Raw genomic sequence first — 16673 nt, 5'->3', positions numbered from 1 at the left:
CTTTGAGTTGTCCCACCCTTCTGGACCAAACCAGTGTTCATCTTACCTGTGTTGATTGATGTCTTATGTCTCCCTAAAATGTATAAAACCAAACTGTGCTCTGACTACCTTGGCCTGATGTCATCAGGGCCTCCTGAGGTTGTGTCGTAGGTGTGTGTCATCAGTCTTGGCAAAATAAACTTTCTAAATTAACTGAGACCTGTCTCAGATATTCAGGGTTCACAATTCCAAACCTTCTCTTTTTCAATTTATAACTCTTTTATCTGACAGGAATTTTTAAATTTATAATATTTTTACTTATTTTTTCAATTGTAGTACAAATAAAGAAGTTTCAAAACTGATAACCCATACCTCTGTGAGAAACAAATTTACTAACTACCAGGTAGTGTTTGTGTACATTTCTTTTTATCTTTAGCCTTATGGTATACCATCAAAGTACTGTTTTCTGAAGTTATTTAGGTCAGTCTTTTAGTTGTTTTCCTGCCTCCCTTAAGTGTGATTATGAAATTTATTTTTCATATAGTTAATATTTCTTTGTGATTGTATTCTATTTTAGGTTCCATTCACATCCTAGTTGATTTTAATTATGTATTACTTTGAGGGGGTGATATGCAAAACTTACCCTCGTGAAAAAAGATGAAAGTCATACTAAAAGGAATACTCAGAAGAGTGTTGCTTCTCACTTGTCTCTACTATTCTCTTTCCACTTTCTTCTTCTTTCCACCTAATTCCCTTCTCCTCCTGCAGATTTAGTTATCTTTTGTTAATGGCACCTCTGTGCAGTACCTCTGTTACCATTAATGCAGCAATGTTGACATATTATCAAACAAAGTTCACAGTTTACATTAGGGTTGACTCTTTGTGTTGTATATTCCATGGATTTTGACAAATGTATAAGGATGTGTTTCCACTTTTATAGTACCATACCATACAAACCAATTTACATTATTAGTTATCTATTGCTGTGTAATAAGTTTTCAGAAACTTAAAATTTAAAACAAAACAAGCAGCTTAGAACCACATAGATTTGTTATCTCACAAGACTGCAAACAAGATGCTGTTTGGGCCATGTTCCTATGTAAAGATCATAACCCTCCACGTGGTCCTCCCCCATGCTCCTCCATGGCCTCAACTCCTACAGGTCCTCAGCATAGGCAGTTACAACATGACACCTACCTTCTTCAAGGCCACCGGGAGAATTTCTCAATTCAATCCGCTAAGGCAGAGTCTTCTATAATGTAATATAATCAAGTGACTGATTACCCCACATCCTTTGCTATATTCCATTAGTTAGAAGCAATTCAGAGGTTCTTCCTGCACTAAAGGAGGAAGGATTATTCAAGGGTGAACTCACTGGAGGTCCCTCTAGGGTGTGTCTATCATAGTAGCTGCATTCATTTTTGGTTGGTTCTTCCTGAAATTCTTTTGCATAAATGTGTAGATATGCATATATTTTCTTTTAGCCTCTTCTTTCTTATATGATGGATACGAGACCATAGATCATTTTGTACTTTGCTATTTTCACCTAGCAGTAGATTTGGGAAATCATTTCATGTAAACAGATGGAGATCTTTTATCTTTTTTTTTTCTAAATATGTTTAATGTTTTCCTCCCAACTTGGAGAGGTCTTTTCTGATGGCTGTCTCAGTGGGGTCTAAGCCCCTCTTTCATTTTTACAGTCCTCCATTGTTGGGATGTACTATAATTTTTCCAACCATTCTCCCAGGATAGACATGTAGGGTTTTTCTGCTGTTTTACAATTACAAATATTGCTTTAGTCGGTGACCTGTACATATATATTTTCATAATATTGCAGTTATATCTTCTGGACAGATTCCTAGAAGTGGGATTACTGGCTCAAAAGGTAAGTGTATACGTAGTTTTGTTAGGTGATGCCAAATTCCCCTACAGAATGGTTGAACTACGTGAGACTGCCTTTTCCACTATGCCGTCCCCAACAGAATGCTTTATTAGACTTTCCATTTTGTAGGCATTCCTCTTATAATGAAAAAATAATTTTTCCAAGTCATTGCTGAAATCCTAATAAAAAAATCACTGTTCCTCCAACAAATATTTATTGAGGACCTACTCAATAATCTAGGTACTATGTGGGAATGCAACTGTGAGCAAAACAAAAACAGTCCCTTCCCTGATGGCATTTCAGTCTGGCAACACAGAGAAACGTATGCCAGATGATGAAACCCCCACACAGTCACAGAATGTTGTGTGCTGGATTGTTCCATGATCCATTCAGTTAATCTGGGAACTATGTCTCCCAGAATTCTCTTTCCTGTAGGGTTCTAGATTAGAGTGGGCCAACAGGTAAATTTGCCCAAGATTTTTAGGAGCAGAAATAAATCAGTGACCCTTACTCTCTGCAACTCCTTGTAGCCAGAATTCTGGATGGACTGGTGCTTGGGTTTCTGGAGTGGTTTCAATTGTTCTCATTCTCCTCTGCTTTGTGTCCAGTTTTCTTACTGCCCACTGGTCTTGATGACCAGCTACACCTCTGGCCCACCACCTGATGTTTGGCTGCAGGACCATAGAGCTGGTAGCTGCACTGGGATAACCCCTTCTAGTAGACCTCTCCAGAAGCTCCCATTTGCCTCTTACTCTGGCAATTGGAGACAGTTTCTCAGATTTCCCTGCAGATCCAAGTTGTCCACCTACCCAGTGCTTTGGGACTACCAGTGACTCTTCTTTGGTTGTCTCACTCTCTCTTTTAGACTTTTGCTTCCCTAGCTCCTCTTAAAGTTGCAGGAGGTCTATTTCCCATAATAAATCTCTCATTCTTTAATCTTCATAATGTTTCTGCTTCCCTGACTGAACCCTGACCTATACATGTAGTAAGTGCAGTGGAGAACCAAGTGCTACAACAGCATGTTGAACAGAAGGTCCTCAACTAGTCTGGGGATCAGAGAAGTTTCTCTAGGAAGATGACATTTTATCTGAGGTCTCCAGGGAGTTTAGGAGTTATCTGGGTAAGTATTTTCTGCATCTTGGCTCACTCAACATTTATTCCAGCCTCCTGGTATCTGTCCCTGAATTCCAGAGGCTAAAAGGCTAAACACTGCATTTCCTTTTCCCTCTTTCCCCTTCTTTTAAAAGATTTTACTTGTTAGACCTGCGAGGTTCAAAGCAAAATTGAGCTCAAAGTACAAAGTTTTCCCACATACCCCTTCCATCCAAAATACACATCCTCTTGCATCATCAGCATCCTGCCCCAGTGCGGTAGCTCCCAATGTCTTCCCTCTAAAGATCTACTCAGAGTGTGGCAGTCTTCCCAATGTCTCACTCCCTCAAGGGCAGGTGTTCCTCCTGGCTGCATCTAGTTGGCCATCTTGCCCCCCTATCCTAGGCTCAGTCTTTGGAACTCAATGAAAGTTCCTTTTGATTTCTAGTTTGTTGAGAGTTTTAAATAATGAATAAATGCTGGACTTTGTAAAATGCCTTTTCTGTATCTATTGGTATGATTGTGTTGTTTTTCTTCTTTAGGCTGTTGATGTGACAGAATACATTAATTGATTTTAAAATGTTGGATCAACCTTGTATGTGTGGAATAAATCTGACTTGGTTGTGGTGTGTAATTCTTTTTGGGCATTATTGGATTCAGTTTGCTAATATTTTGTTGAGGATTTTTGCATTTATGTTTTTAAGATATGGTGGTGTGTAATTTTCCTTTCTTATAATATCTTTGTCTAGTTTTGGTGTTAGAATAATACTGGCCTCATAGAATGAGTTAGGGAGTATTCCTTCTGCTTCTACCTTCTGAAAGAGATTGTAGAGAATTAATATGATTTTTTCCTTAAATATTGGTGGAATTTACCAGTGAAACCATCTGGGCCTAGTAGTTTCTATTTTAGAAGGTTATTAATTATTGATTCAATTTATTTAATAGATGCTGGCCTATTCAAATGATCTATTTCTTCTTATGTGAGTTTTGGCTAACTGGATCTTTCAAGGAATTGGTCCATTTCATCTAGGCTATCAAATTTCTGAGCATGGAGTTGTTTATAATATTCCTTTTATTCCTTTAATGTCCATGGAATCAGTAGTGATGGCCCCTCATTTATTTATAATATTAGTTTTTTGTGTATTCTGTCTTTTTTCTTAGTTGCCCAGCTCGAGATTTATTAATTTTGCTGATATTTTCAAAGAATCAGCTTTTGGTGTCATTGCTTTTCTCTATTGATGTTCTATTTTCAATTTCATTGATTTCTACTCTAATTTTTGTTATTTCTTTTCTTCTACTTACTTTGGACTTAATTTGCTCTCCTTTTTTTGTTTCATAAAGTAGAAGCTTAGATTATTGGTTTTAGGTCTTTTTTTTTTTCTAATGTGTGTGTTCAATGCTATACATTTTCCTTTAAACACTGTTCTCACTGCATCCCATAAATTTTTTGGGGGGTAATTTCTGCTTTGCAGAAATTAACATAGCTACTCCAGCTTTCTTTTGATTAGTGTTAGTATGGCATATCTTTCTCCTTCCCTTTACTTTTAATCTATATATGTCTTTATATTTAAAGAGTCTCACTCTGTCACCCAGGCTGGAGTGCAGTGGCACAATCTCGGCTCACTGCAACCTCCGACTCCCGAGTTCAAGTGATTCTCCTGCCTCAGCCTCCCAAGTAGCTGGGACTACAGGCATGTGCCACCACACCCAGCTAATTTTTGTATTTTTAGTAGAGATGGGGTTTCACCATGTTGGCCAGGCTGGTCTCAAACTCCTGACCTCAGGTGATCCATCTGCCTTGACCTCTCAAAGTGCTGGGATTACAGGCATGAGCCACCGCACCCAACTGCACCTTACAAATTTTGATGTTACATTTTCATTTTAATTTAGTTCAAAATATTTTTAAATTCCTCTTGAGATTTTTTTTGACCCACGTGTTATTTAGAAGTGTTGTTTAATCTCCAATTATTCTGAGATTTTCTAGCTATCTTATGTTTTTTATTTCTAGTTTAATTCCATTGTGGTCTAAAAGCATACATTGTATGATTTCTATTCTTTTACACTTGTTAAGGTATGTTTTATGGCCTGGAATGTGGTCTGTCTTGATGAGTGTTCCACAAGAACTTGAGAAGAATGTGTATTCTACTGTTGTTTGGGAGAAGTATTCTATAAATGTCATTTAGATCCAGCTGTTAGATAGTGCTGTTCAGTTCATGTCCTTACTGACTTTCTGCCTGCTGGCTCTGTTCATTACTGAGAGAGGGTGGTTATGTCTCCAACCATAATTGTGGCTTTGTCTATTTCTCCTGCAGTCCTCTCAGTTTTTGCCTCACGTATTTTAACACTCTGTTGTGAGGGGCATACACATTAAGGACTGTTATGTCTTCTTGAAGAATCAACCCCTTCATCATTATGTAAATGCCCCTCTTTATTCTGGATAATTTTCCTTACTCTGAAATCTGCTTTGCAGGAATTAACATAGCTACTCCAGCTTTCTTTTGATTAGTATTAGTATGGTATATCTTTCTCCTTCCCTTTACTTTTATTCTATATATGTCTTTATATTTAAAGTGAACTTCTTGTAGACAACATGCCTGGTCTCTTTTGCAGCTAGGTTTCTGAATGAGATTCAGGATTTGTAAATAAGATACAATCATATGAGCCTTGAATTTAGAACTGATTTAATGGCTGAGTGAGTCAAGGCTGGAGGAAGTGGTTTTGCCAGTACAGTGTGTAGGAGGGGCGTTACATTCTGGAGCTGCAGCTCCAGCAGCAGCTTCTCGATTTGACAAGTTGGTTTATTGATTGAGTCAGGGCCAACAGCTTCCTCTGCAGCCCAGTCTTGAGGCTGAAGATATTAGTAGCCAAGCGAGGAATGCCTTTACTAGGGTACGCAAAATTGGTTCAAGTAAACTCAGCGTTAAAGACGATCACATGTGCCAGGTGCAGTGGCTCATGCCTGTAATCCCAGAACTTTGGGAGGCCGAGGTGGGAGGATCACGTGAAGTCAGGAGTTCAAGACCAGCCTGGCCAACATGGCAAAACCTCATCTCTACTAAAAATACAAAAATTAGCCGGGCATTATGGTGTGCACCTGTAATCCCAGCTACTCAGGAGGCTGAGGTGAGAGAGTTACGCAGACTGGGTGATAGAGTGAGACTCTGTCTCAAAAAAAAAAAAAAAGGGACCACATGGCCAAGTGTGGTGGCTCATACCTATAATCCCAGCACTTTGAGAGACCAAGGCAGGAGGATCGCTTGAGCTCAGGAGTTCAATGCAAGCCTTATCAACATAGCAAGACCTATTCTCTACTAAAAAATATTAGCCAGGTGTGGTGGTGCATGCCTGTAGTGCCAGCTACAAGGGAAGCTCAAGTGGGAGGATAGTTTGAGCCTAGGACATCATGGCTGCAGTGAGCCCTGATTGCCTCACTCCAGCCTGGGTGAGAGAGTGAGGCCCTGTCTAAAAAAAATGAAAAGACAGAGAGAGAGAGAAAGACCATATGGCCATTTTGGGGTCTTCATGCTACTGAACAATAGGCTCAAAGGAGGACCACTTAGTTGGAAGTGAAGTACAAATATGGGAAGAGGGTTATGCATGTCAGTCAGATAAATGAAGGGATTACTAACTGTGGAGGTTATCTGTGAACTGGCTTGCTCAACATCTATTTTATCTCCTAGTGTACCTTACTACTCTGCAGAGGCTGGAAAGATGAAAATGATGGCTAAGACTTCCTTGCAGGTAAGATTTCATCCATTTTGAGATTCTGCCTATCAGATATATTTGCTTGGGAATTGAAATCAGAATTGAGTGAGTGGGAAAAGAGGCAGGATGTAAAGCATCGATTTGCTGGTATAGGTTGTCATAGTAGAGGTGTGACTCTGGGGATAGAAGTGGTAACAACAGCTTCATGATTTGATGAGCAGCTCCTTGTTGTGGTAGAAGCAGCCGTTCCCTTAACAGATCAGTTCTGGGATGTGACTCTGGGAGTCTTTTCTGGAAACCCAGTCTAGGGCCTGCTTTTCCAGCACCCCCAAGGATTCTGGAGAATACTGTAACCACTAGGGCTGCACACAAGGAGGAAGTGTGATGTTGAGGAAGTGACAAAAGCCCAGCCCAATGGAGCACAAAGGGTGAAACACAGGTTGGAGGTCAGCAGGGCCAGATTGCTATAGGCCACTGCCCTTCTTGGCTCAACCTATGGCACTGTAAAGCCTTGCTTTTGAAGGCGGAATACTGTTAACCAGCCCTTATCTTCAATCAGTTCACTATTTACTTTCTTTCTTTTGTTTTTCTTTTCTTTTTCTTTGAGATGGAGTCTTGCTCTGTCACCCAGGCTGGAGTGCAGTGGTGCAGTCTTGGCTCACTGCAACCTCTGCCTCCCGGATTCAAGCGATTCTCCTGCCTCAGCCTCCCAAGTAGCTGGGATTACAGGCACGTACCACCACCCTTGGCTATTTTTTGTATTTTTAGTAAAGACGGGGTTTCATCATGTTGACCAGGCTGGTCTCAAACTCCTGACCTCAGGTGATCTGCCTACCTCGGCCTCTCAAAGTGCTGAGATTACAGGCGTGAGCCACCATGCCCAGCCAGTTCAGTGTTTTCAACAGAAAGACATTACATTGCAGTGGTCAGTTTAGGCTAGATGTAAAGAGCACCTCCTTTTAGCAGGTGGTTTTACGACCCAAAGGAAACGAGTGGCTAGTGTTAGAATGACTTTTAGGAGGAGGCCAACAGCCCATTTAGGGGCTACATACAGCAAGTCTTTCTTTCTTTTCTTTTCTTTTTTTTTTAAGACAGAGTTTCAGTCTCGTTGTCCAGGCTGGAGTGCAATGGCGCACCTCTGCTTCCTGGGTTCAAGAGATTCTCCTGCCTCAGCCCCCCAAGTAGCTGGGATTACAGGCATGCGCCACGATGCCTGGCTAATTTTGTATTTTTAGTAGAGATGGGATTTCTCCATGTTAGGCTGGTCTCAAACTCCTGACCTCAGGTGATCCACCCACCTCGGCCTCCCAAAGTGCTGGGATTACAGGCACGAGCCACTGCGCCCAGCCTAGAGCAAGTCTTTTATTGCAGCAGGAAACTGGACTGGATGGCCCTTCATGGACCAGGCAGCCTGGTGATTCTGGACCTCCTCCCCAGATTGGCCTCATTTCTCCATTGCTCTCACCTCTCTGTGGGATTTGACCCAGGGATACAAATGAATCCACCTCGTCATCTTTTCCAGAGAGCATACTTCATGCTGTTTTCTACTTTAAGAACTGTTGCCCCAGAATAGCCATCTCACATCCACCCCACTCTGGCCTGATTGCCCCACTCGTATTATAAATCTCTCAGAACATACCAGGTGTGGTGGTTCACACCTGTAATCCCAGCACTTTGGGAGGCTGAGGCCGGAGGAGCTCAGGAGTTCGAGATCAGCTTGGGCAACATAGGGAGACCCCGTCTCTAGAAAAAATTTTAAAAATAAGCTGGACATGATGGCACACATCTGTAGTCCCAGCTACTCAGGAGGCTGAGGTGGGAGGATTCCTTGAGCCTAGGAGGTTGAGGCTGCAGTGAGCTGTGATTGCACCACTGCACTCCAGCCTGGGCAACAGAGTAAGACCCTGTCTCCAAAAAAAAAAAAATCTCTAAGCATGACTATGAAAGCAGATTTCTCCTTTCTGCTTGAAGTAAACAGGGCCTAAAAGAATCCCTCTTTCCATATATCTTACTCCAAAGGCCTTCCCCTGTGGGTTACCCACCTCTTATCCTTCCTTCAGCAATAATCCAGCCCTCTGCCTTTTTATAAAGTGTTGTACATCTTTGCATATTCGTATTTGTATATCTGCTCTGTCCCCCAGACAAGGGGCTTCTCAAAGCCTGGGGGTCTCTAAGGATAAAGGCTAACACAGTTTGGATGTTTGTCCCCACCCAGATCTTAGGTTGAAACGTAATTCCCAATATTGGAGGTGGAGCCTGGTGGGAGGTGTTTGGATCATGGAGGCAGATACCTCATGAATGGCTTGGGCCATCCCTTTGGTGATGAGTGAGCTCTCACTCTGAGATCTCTTGCTTGTTCCTGTTTTCTCCATGTGATGTGCCTGCTCCCTCTCCACCTTCCACTATGACTAAGCTTCCTGAGACTTCCCTAGAAGGCGAGCATATGCTGGCACCATGCTTTCTGTAAAGCCTGCAGAACCATGAGGCCATTAAACCTCTTTTCTTTATAAACTACCCAGTCTCAGGTATTTCCTTATAGCAGTGCAAGAACAGCCTAATACAGAGGCTGTCTCTTCCTTCAGACTGAGAACCCTGGAGAATATGAAATGGTCTTTCCCATCAGACGGGAAACTCCCAGCATCTCATACTCCTCTGTCTCTCTACATCCCACGCCAGGAAGATGCAAGAAACTTCAGTTTAAAACAAATGGGGAGTCCCCAGACACAGAAGATAAAAAGGGACATCCTCTGAGAGGAAAACTCTAGTGGCTTCAGGGGGATCAAAGCCAGTCCCCACTCCTCTCCTCTCCTGCATTGAAGGCTCAGAGCAGGCTGGGCATGGTGGCTCATGCCTGTAATCCTAGCACTTTGGGAGGCCAAAGTGGGAGGATCAGTTGAGCTCAGGAGTTTCAGACCAGCCTGGGCAACATAGTGAAACCTCGTATGTATTAAAACAAACAAACAAATAAACAAACCACCAAAATTCAGAGGGGACAGGGGAGGTGGCACACTGCTGTCCTTCTTGTTCCCCTATCATGTAGCACAGGACCTGTGGAATGGAAGGGGCCCTGTCAGTGTGTGTTGGGTGATGGACTGGATGAATAAATGGTACATCTGTGTGCCTAGGGGGCCCCTTCCAGACACCAGGTAGCAAGGCAGCCAGATGAGTTCTAGGCCTGGCCTTTGAGAGACTCTGAGCTGATGGACAAGCTGCTTGTCTGGGCCCCAATCAACTCACCACTGGACAGATCTCTGAGAGATCTGTGGCCCCAAGTTTCTAGAGCCCAGGTCTTACTACTGAGAAGATCCATGGATGTGGGGAAGCACCTACTCATAGTCCCTCAGAGAGTCTGTGTTTGGTTTACATTGAAGCCAGGCATCGTGCCATGTGCCTGTAGTTCTAGCTACTCTGGAGGCTGAGGTGGGAGGATGGCAGCCCAGGAGTTCAAGGCTGCAGTGAGCTATGATCACGCCACTGTACTCCAGCCCAGGCAACAGAGTGAGACCACCTCCCTAAAAAAAATAAAAATGAAGATGAAAATGAAAAAAATCAAAAGAGTTTGATTTTCTCACAACAAATAGGTGCCCTGGTTAGTGCTGGCCGCCCATTCCATCATTCTTTCAGTCGACTTTCTGAGTCTATCAAACTGCAGTAAAGTCTTCTTTGGCTCCAAAATGGAGCCAGGATCTTCTCCAGCCAAATGTCTCTGAGGCCAGCTGAGGTCAGTCGAAACTGTGGGGAGAGGGATGGGGAAGAGTGGGTTCTATCTTTGCTCACATCCTGGAGTTGTTTCTGACCTGCCCAGGAGAGGCTGCCCCCTGCCGGAACTGGACTCTTCCTTGGCTTTAAGATGTGAAGTCGGGCAGCTGGAAGGACAGACACCTCATCTGAACACTGTTCTATGGACCAAAGGCAGGATGAGCATGGCAGGCGCAGAGGCTGCAGTTGGAAACTTGAAACCCTTGCCTGGAAAATGAAGAGCCAGGCCCTGATTTGGAATGAATATGCTTAAAATAAAAATAATTATGCAGAGCTGGAGGAGATTTTAACACAGATGGAGCTCAATCATCCCAATGTATTGATGGAGAAACAGGCTCAGCAAGTTCATGGCAGAAATGGGGCTCCAATCCTCTGTGAGGCTTCGCCCGGAGCCCTAGCTATCAGGGAACATGAAATCTGTCCTGTGCAATCACCTTCTCTCATCACATTTGCCACCTGCTTAAGACTCTCCTTCAAGTAAGCAGCATGTTCTTACTGACCACAAAGTAGCCATTGTCGGGGCGACTCTGGCAGTGACCTTGATCGCCTCTAGAATGCAAAACGCACTTGACTTATGCAAATACCAACACTTAGTGGCCCTTTGACTGCCAGGGAGCATTATGGACCTTTCGCTGAGTTTCACTTGGACATATGAACTTCTGATCTCAACTGACTCATTTAGTTGTAGCAGGGAATCCCAATGCCTTTGGAAATAGAAAATAGATATGACTCAGGATGAAACATCGGTGGAAACAGACCTTTCAAGATTGATTTTTTTAAAAATATAACTACTGGCTAGCATAGTCATAAAATTAGATAGTTCTTCCTCCTTATTGAGAAAACAGAATACAGACCGGGTGTGGTGGCTCATGCCTATAATCCCAGCACTTTGGGAGGCTGAGGCAGGCAGATGATTTGAGGTCAGGAGTTCGAGACCAGCCTGACCAACATGGTGAAACCCTGTCTCTACTAAAAATACAAAAAATTAGCTGGGCATGGTGGTGCATACCTGTAGTCCCAGCTACATGGGAGGCTGAGATGGGAGGATCACTTGAACCTGGGAGGCGGAGGTTGCAGTGAGCCGAGATCGTGCCATTGTACTTTAGCCTGGGTGACAGAGCGAGACTCCATCTCAGAAAAGGAATAAAAAAAAAAGAAAGGAAGAAAACAGAATACAAGGTCAGGCATGGTAACTCACACCTGTAATCCCAGCACTTTGGGAGGCCAAGGTGGGAGGATTGCTTGAGGCCAGGAGTTCGAGGCCAGCCTGGCCAAAATAGTAAGACCCTGTCTCTACAATAAAAGAAAAAGAAAGAAAACATAGTACAAAGGGTGGAGTCTGGGTCTCCAGTCTTGTTTGTCTGCTTGTAGGTCCTGCTATTCCAAGTGTGGACCATGTACCAGCCCCATGGGAATCACCAGGGAGCTTGTTAAAAATATAAAAATCTCAGGCTCTCCCCCAGACCTGGTAGATCACAATCCGTATCTTAGCAAGATCCCCCAGTTTACTTGTAGACCAGGAAAATTTGAGGTGTACTGCCCGAGAGCACCAAAACGTCTCAAACACAAAATAGACCTGAAACAAATGAAGAAAATAAAGTATTTACCATGCTTGCATTGTAACGAGAACGCACACAATAACTTCAGGGCATTTATGACAATAGGAATTCTTTTTAAATTAATAGATGGTTCTTTTTAGAACAGCTTTAGATTTACAGAAGAATTGTATAGAGTTCCCATATACCGCCCCCTTATCCCAACACATACACAGATTTTCCTCTTATTAACATCATGAATTAGTGTGGCACACTTGTTAAAATTAATGACTCAATATTGATATATCATTATTAAAGCCCATAGTATACATTAAGGTTCACCTTTGTGATGCACAGTTCTATGGGTTTTGACAAATGCATAATGTCATGTATCCACCATCACCATATCCTACAGAACAGTTTCACTGCCCTGAAAATTCTCTGTGCTCTGCCTTTTCATCCCTCTGTCCTCCCAAACCCCTGGCAACCACTGATCTTTCTACTGTCACCATAGTTTTGCTTATTCCAGAATGTCATATAGCTAGAGTTATACAGTATATATCCTTTTCAGATTGAATTAATTTATGCCTTTATGTTCCTCCATGTCTTTTTGTGATTTGATAGCTTATTTATTTTTGATAGCTTATTTCTTATACTATTGCTAAATAGCATCCCATTGTATGGCCGTATCACAGTTTGTTTATACATTCACCTATTGAGAAACCTTTTGGTTGCTTCCATTTTGGGGAAATGATGAATAAGGCTACTGTAAACATTTGTGTGCAGGTTTTTGAGTGAACATAAGTTTTCAGCTTTGTTGGGTAAATACTTACGAGTACAATTGCTGGATCGAATGGTAACACTATATTTAGCTTTGTAAGAAACTGTCAAATTGGAGCAGGGTGTGGTGGCATGCACCTGTAGTCCCAGCTACTCAGGAGGCTGAGTCAGGAGGGATTTCTTGAGCCTAGGAGTTTGAAACTGGAGTATGCTATAATCACACTTGTGAATAGCCACTGCACACAAGCACAAAAGAAACTGTCAAACTGTCTTCCAAAGTGGCCGTGCCATTTTGAATTCCCACTAGCATTGAATGAGAGTCCCTGTTCCACGTCCTTGGCAGCATTTTGTGGTGTTAATGTTTTGGATTTTAGCCATCCTAATGGGTATGTCATGGTTATTTTGATTTGCAATTTCTAATGACACACGATGTTAAATGTGTTTTCATATGCTTACCTGTTATCTGTCTGTCTTCTTTGGCGAAGTGTCTGTTCAGATCTTTTGCTCATTTTTTAATTGAGTTATTCGTTTTCTTATTTTTGAGTTTTAGGAGTTCACAGTATATTTTGGACACAAGTCCTTTATCAGATATGTCTTTTGGAAGCATTTCTCTTAGTCTGTGACTTTTGTATTGTTCACAAAGCCAAAGTTTCATATTTTAATAAAGTACAACTTAACATTTATTTTCCCAGCTCCACATTCAGTGGTATCATGTTGGTAACTCGGGATCAGCCATATTGGGGGTATTTACACTGAAGAAATTGGCAGACTCTACAAATTAGGGATTTCCACCTTCCTTACAAGAGTTGATTGTTAAACCATTTTATAGCACACGACTGCGTCCTACAAACTTTCTATTGAATCATTCCAGTTGGTCTATTACTTTAGTTATAACTTTTTTTATGTACCAGAGAAGCTTTTTGTTTTGTGTACATATGTAAGATATTGGTATTTTATTTTTCTTTTGATTTAATCGCTCTTGGCAAGGCATGGTAGCTCATGCCTATAATTCCAGCACTTTGGGAGGCAGAGGCAAGAGGACTGCTTGAGGCCAGGAGTTCCAGAGCAGCCAGAGCAACATAGCAAGACCTCATCTTTAAAAAAAAAAAAAAAATTAGTCAGCTGTGGTGACATGTGCCTGTAGTCCGAGCTACTTGGGAGGCTTGGGTGGCAGGATCTCTTGAGCCCAGTAGTTCAAGATGGTAGTGAGCCATTATCACACCACTGCATTCCAGCCTGAGTGACAGAGTGAGACCTTGTCTTTTTTTTTTTTTTTTTTTTATGAGACAGGGCCACACTCTGTCACCCAGGCTGCAGTGCAGTAGCATGATCATGGCTCACTGCAGCCTCTGCCTGTGAGGCTCAAGTGATCCGTACACCTTAGCCTCCCAAGTAGCTGGGACTACACGTGCACACCACCATGCCCAAGTAATTTTTGAATTTTAGGTAGAGATGGAGTCTCCCTATGTTGCCCAGGCTAGTCTCCAAATCCTGGGCTCAAGTGATCCCACCTCAGTCTCCCAAAGTACTGAAGTACTGAGATTACAGGTGTGAGCCATCTCATCCAGCAAGACCCTATCTCTTGGAAAAAAAGAATAACCAAAATATATCTAAAGAAGAGAGAAGAGGGATTTTCCTTAGTATATATGAAGACTTAAAAAAATTACAGTAATTAGGCCAGGTTTGGTGGCTCACGCCTGTAATTCCAGCACTTTGGGAGGCCGAAGCAGGCAGATTGCCTGAGCTCAGAAGTTTGAGACCAGCCTGGGCAACACGGTGAAACTCTGTCTTTACAAAAATACAAAAAATTAGCCAGGCGTGGTGGTGTACACTTGTAGTCCCAGCTACTTGGGAGGCTGAGGCAGGAGAATTCCCTGAACCTGGGAGGTGGAGGTTGCAGTGAGCTGAGATTGCACCATTGCACTCCAGTCTGGGTGACAGAGTGAGACTCTGTTTCAAAAAAAAAAAAAAAAAAAACCGGGTGCAGTGGCTCACGTCTGTAATCCCAGTGCTTTGGGAGGCCGAGATGGGTGGATCACCTGAGGTCAGGAGTTCGAGACCAGCCTGACCAACATGGTGAAACTCCATCTCTACTAAAAATACAAAAATTAGCTGGGTATCGTGGTGTACACCCATAATCCCAGCTACTCAGGAGGCTGAGGCAGGAGAATCCCTTGAACCTGAGAGGCAGAGGTTGCAGTGAGCTGAGATCGCACTGTTGCACTCCAGCTTGGGTGACAGAGTGAGACTCTGTCTCAAAAAAAAAAAAAATTATAGTAATTAGGCAGAGTGATATTAGGGCAAGTGTAGAAAAATAGACCAAAGCGACATAAAGGAAGCCCAGAAATAGATCTAAGCATAGGTGGAAACTTACATGATAAAGAAAACATTAAAATCAGAGGGGAGGCTGGGCACGGTGGCTCACATCTGTAATCCCAGCACTTTGAGAGGCTGAGGCAGGCAGATCTCCTGAGATAAGGAGTTCGTGACCAGCCTGGCCAACATGGTGAAACCTCATCTCTACTAAAAATACGAAAATTAGCCAGGCATGGAGGCAGGTGCCTGTAATCCCAGCTTCTCTGGAGGCTAAGGCAGGAGAATCGCTTGAACCCGGGAGGTGGAGGTTGCAGTGAACCAAGATTGTGCCATTACACTCCAGCCTGGGCGACAAGAGTGAGACACCATCTCAAAAATAAATAAATAAATAAATACATAAAAATTAAATAAAATCAGAGGGGGAACATTGGTCTGTTCAACAAAAGGTGTTGGAATCATTGACTTTCCTTATCGGTAAATAAAACAAAATTTCTGCCTCATACTACACACGAAAATAAACTCCAAATGGATTAAAAGATTAAAGCCCTAAGTGTAAAACCCCAAAATTGAGAACCAATAGAAGAAAGATACTGAGAAAAATATTGTTAAACTCACGATCAGAGAGTCATGCAGGACTTTGCAAACAAGGTACTAAACATTACTGATTGATAACTTGTATGGCATGAAAGTTAAAAGTGGTGTTTTTGTTTGTTTTTTTTTTTTTGAGATGGAGTCTTTTTTTTTTTTTTTTTTTTGAGATGGAATCTCGCTCTGTCGCCCAGGCTGGAGTGCAGTGGCACAATCTCAGCTCACTGCAAGCTCCGCCTCCCGGGTTCACGCCATTCTCCTGCCTCAGCCTCTCCGAGTAGCTGGGATTACAGGTGCCCGCCACCATGCCCGGCTAATTTTTTTTTTGTATTTTTTAGTAGAGATGGGGTTTCACTGTGGTCTCGATTTCCTGACCTCGTGATCCGCCCGCCTCGGCCTCCCAAAGTGCTGGGATTACAAGCGTGAGCCACCGTGCCTGTCCTTTGAGATGGAGTCTTACTCTGTTGCCCAGGCTGGAGTGCAATGGCACAGTCTCTGCTCACCGTAACCTCTGCCTCCTGGGTTCAAGCGATTCTCCTGCCTCAGCCTCCTGAGTAGCTGGGATTACAGGCATGTGCCACCATGCCTAGCTAATTTTATATTTTTAGTAGAGATGAGGTTTCTCCATGTTGGTCAAACTGGTCTCGAACTCCCGACCCCAGCTGATCCACCCACCTCGGCCTCCCAAAGTGCTGGGATTACAGGAGTGAGCCACCACGCCCCGCCAAAAGTTTTTATATTATAAAAATGCCATAAATAAAAGACAATTGGCATGCTTACAGAATATATTTGCAACATATGTAGCAAACACTTGTTGTCTTGTCTTCCAATGTGTTGCCTCCTGGAAGCCGCTGATATAGAAGCCTGAGGGAACACACTCCCCCTGCCTCCTTCTCCAACCCAGCAGAGCCAGGAAGGACCCGGATGGAAGTTAGGACAAAGAGGTCCAGAATTGGCACAGATACCAACCGACCATTCGTTGAAGAAGAAATCCAAACGGCCATAATGTGTATGTAAAAATGCTCAGTTGCACCAAC

At 42.8% G+C, this 16673-nt stretch overlaps 1 protein-coding gene across 1 annotated transcript in view; it reads left to right on the top strand.

The window, feature by feature from the left end:
• OTUD3 (OTU deubiquitinase 3) overlaps positions 1–16673 on the top strand; it is a 139712-nt gene that overhangs the window by 108851 nt on the left and 14188 nt on the right. Inside the window, exons 9-10 of the transcript XR_010118942.1 lie at positions 6634–6694; positions 16485–16645. The gene's annotated coding sequence lies outside the window, so the exon portion shown is untranslated. The remainder of the gene's footprint in view (positions 1–6633; positions 6695–16484; positions 16646–16673) is intronic.

The sequence above is a fragment of the Symphalangus syndactylus genome, chromosome 22 (assembly GCF_028878055.3).
Source record: "Symphalangus syndactylus isolate Jambi chromosome 22, NHGRI_mSymSyn1-v2.1_pri, whole genome shotgun sequence".
Lineage (NCBI taxonomy): Eukaryota > Metazoa > Chordata > Mammalia > Primates > Hylobatidae > Symphalangus > Symphalangus syndactylus.
Note: the sequence above shows the minus strand (reverse complement) of the source record. Positions and strands in the feature narration are given on the sequence as shown.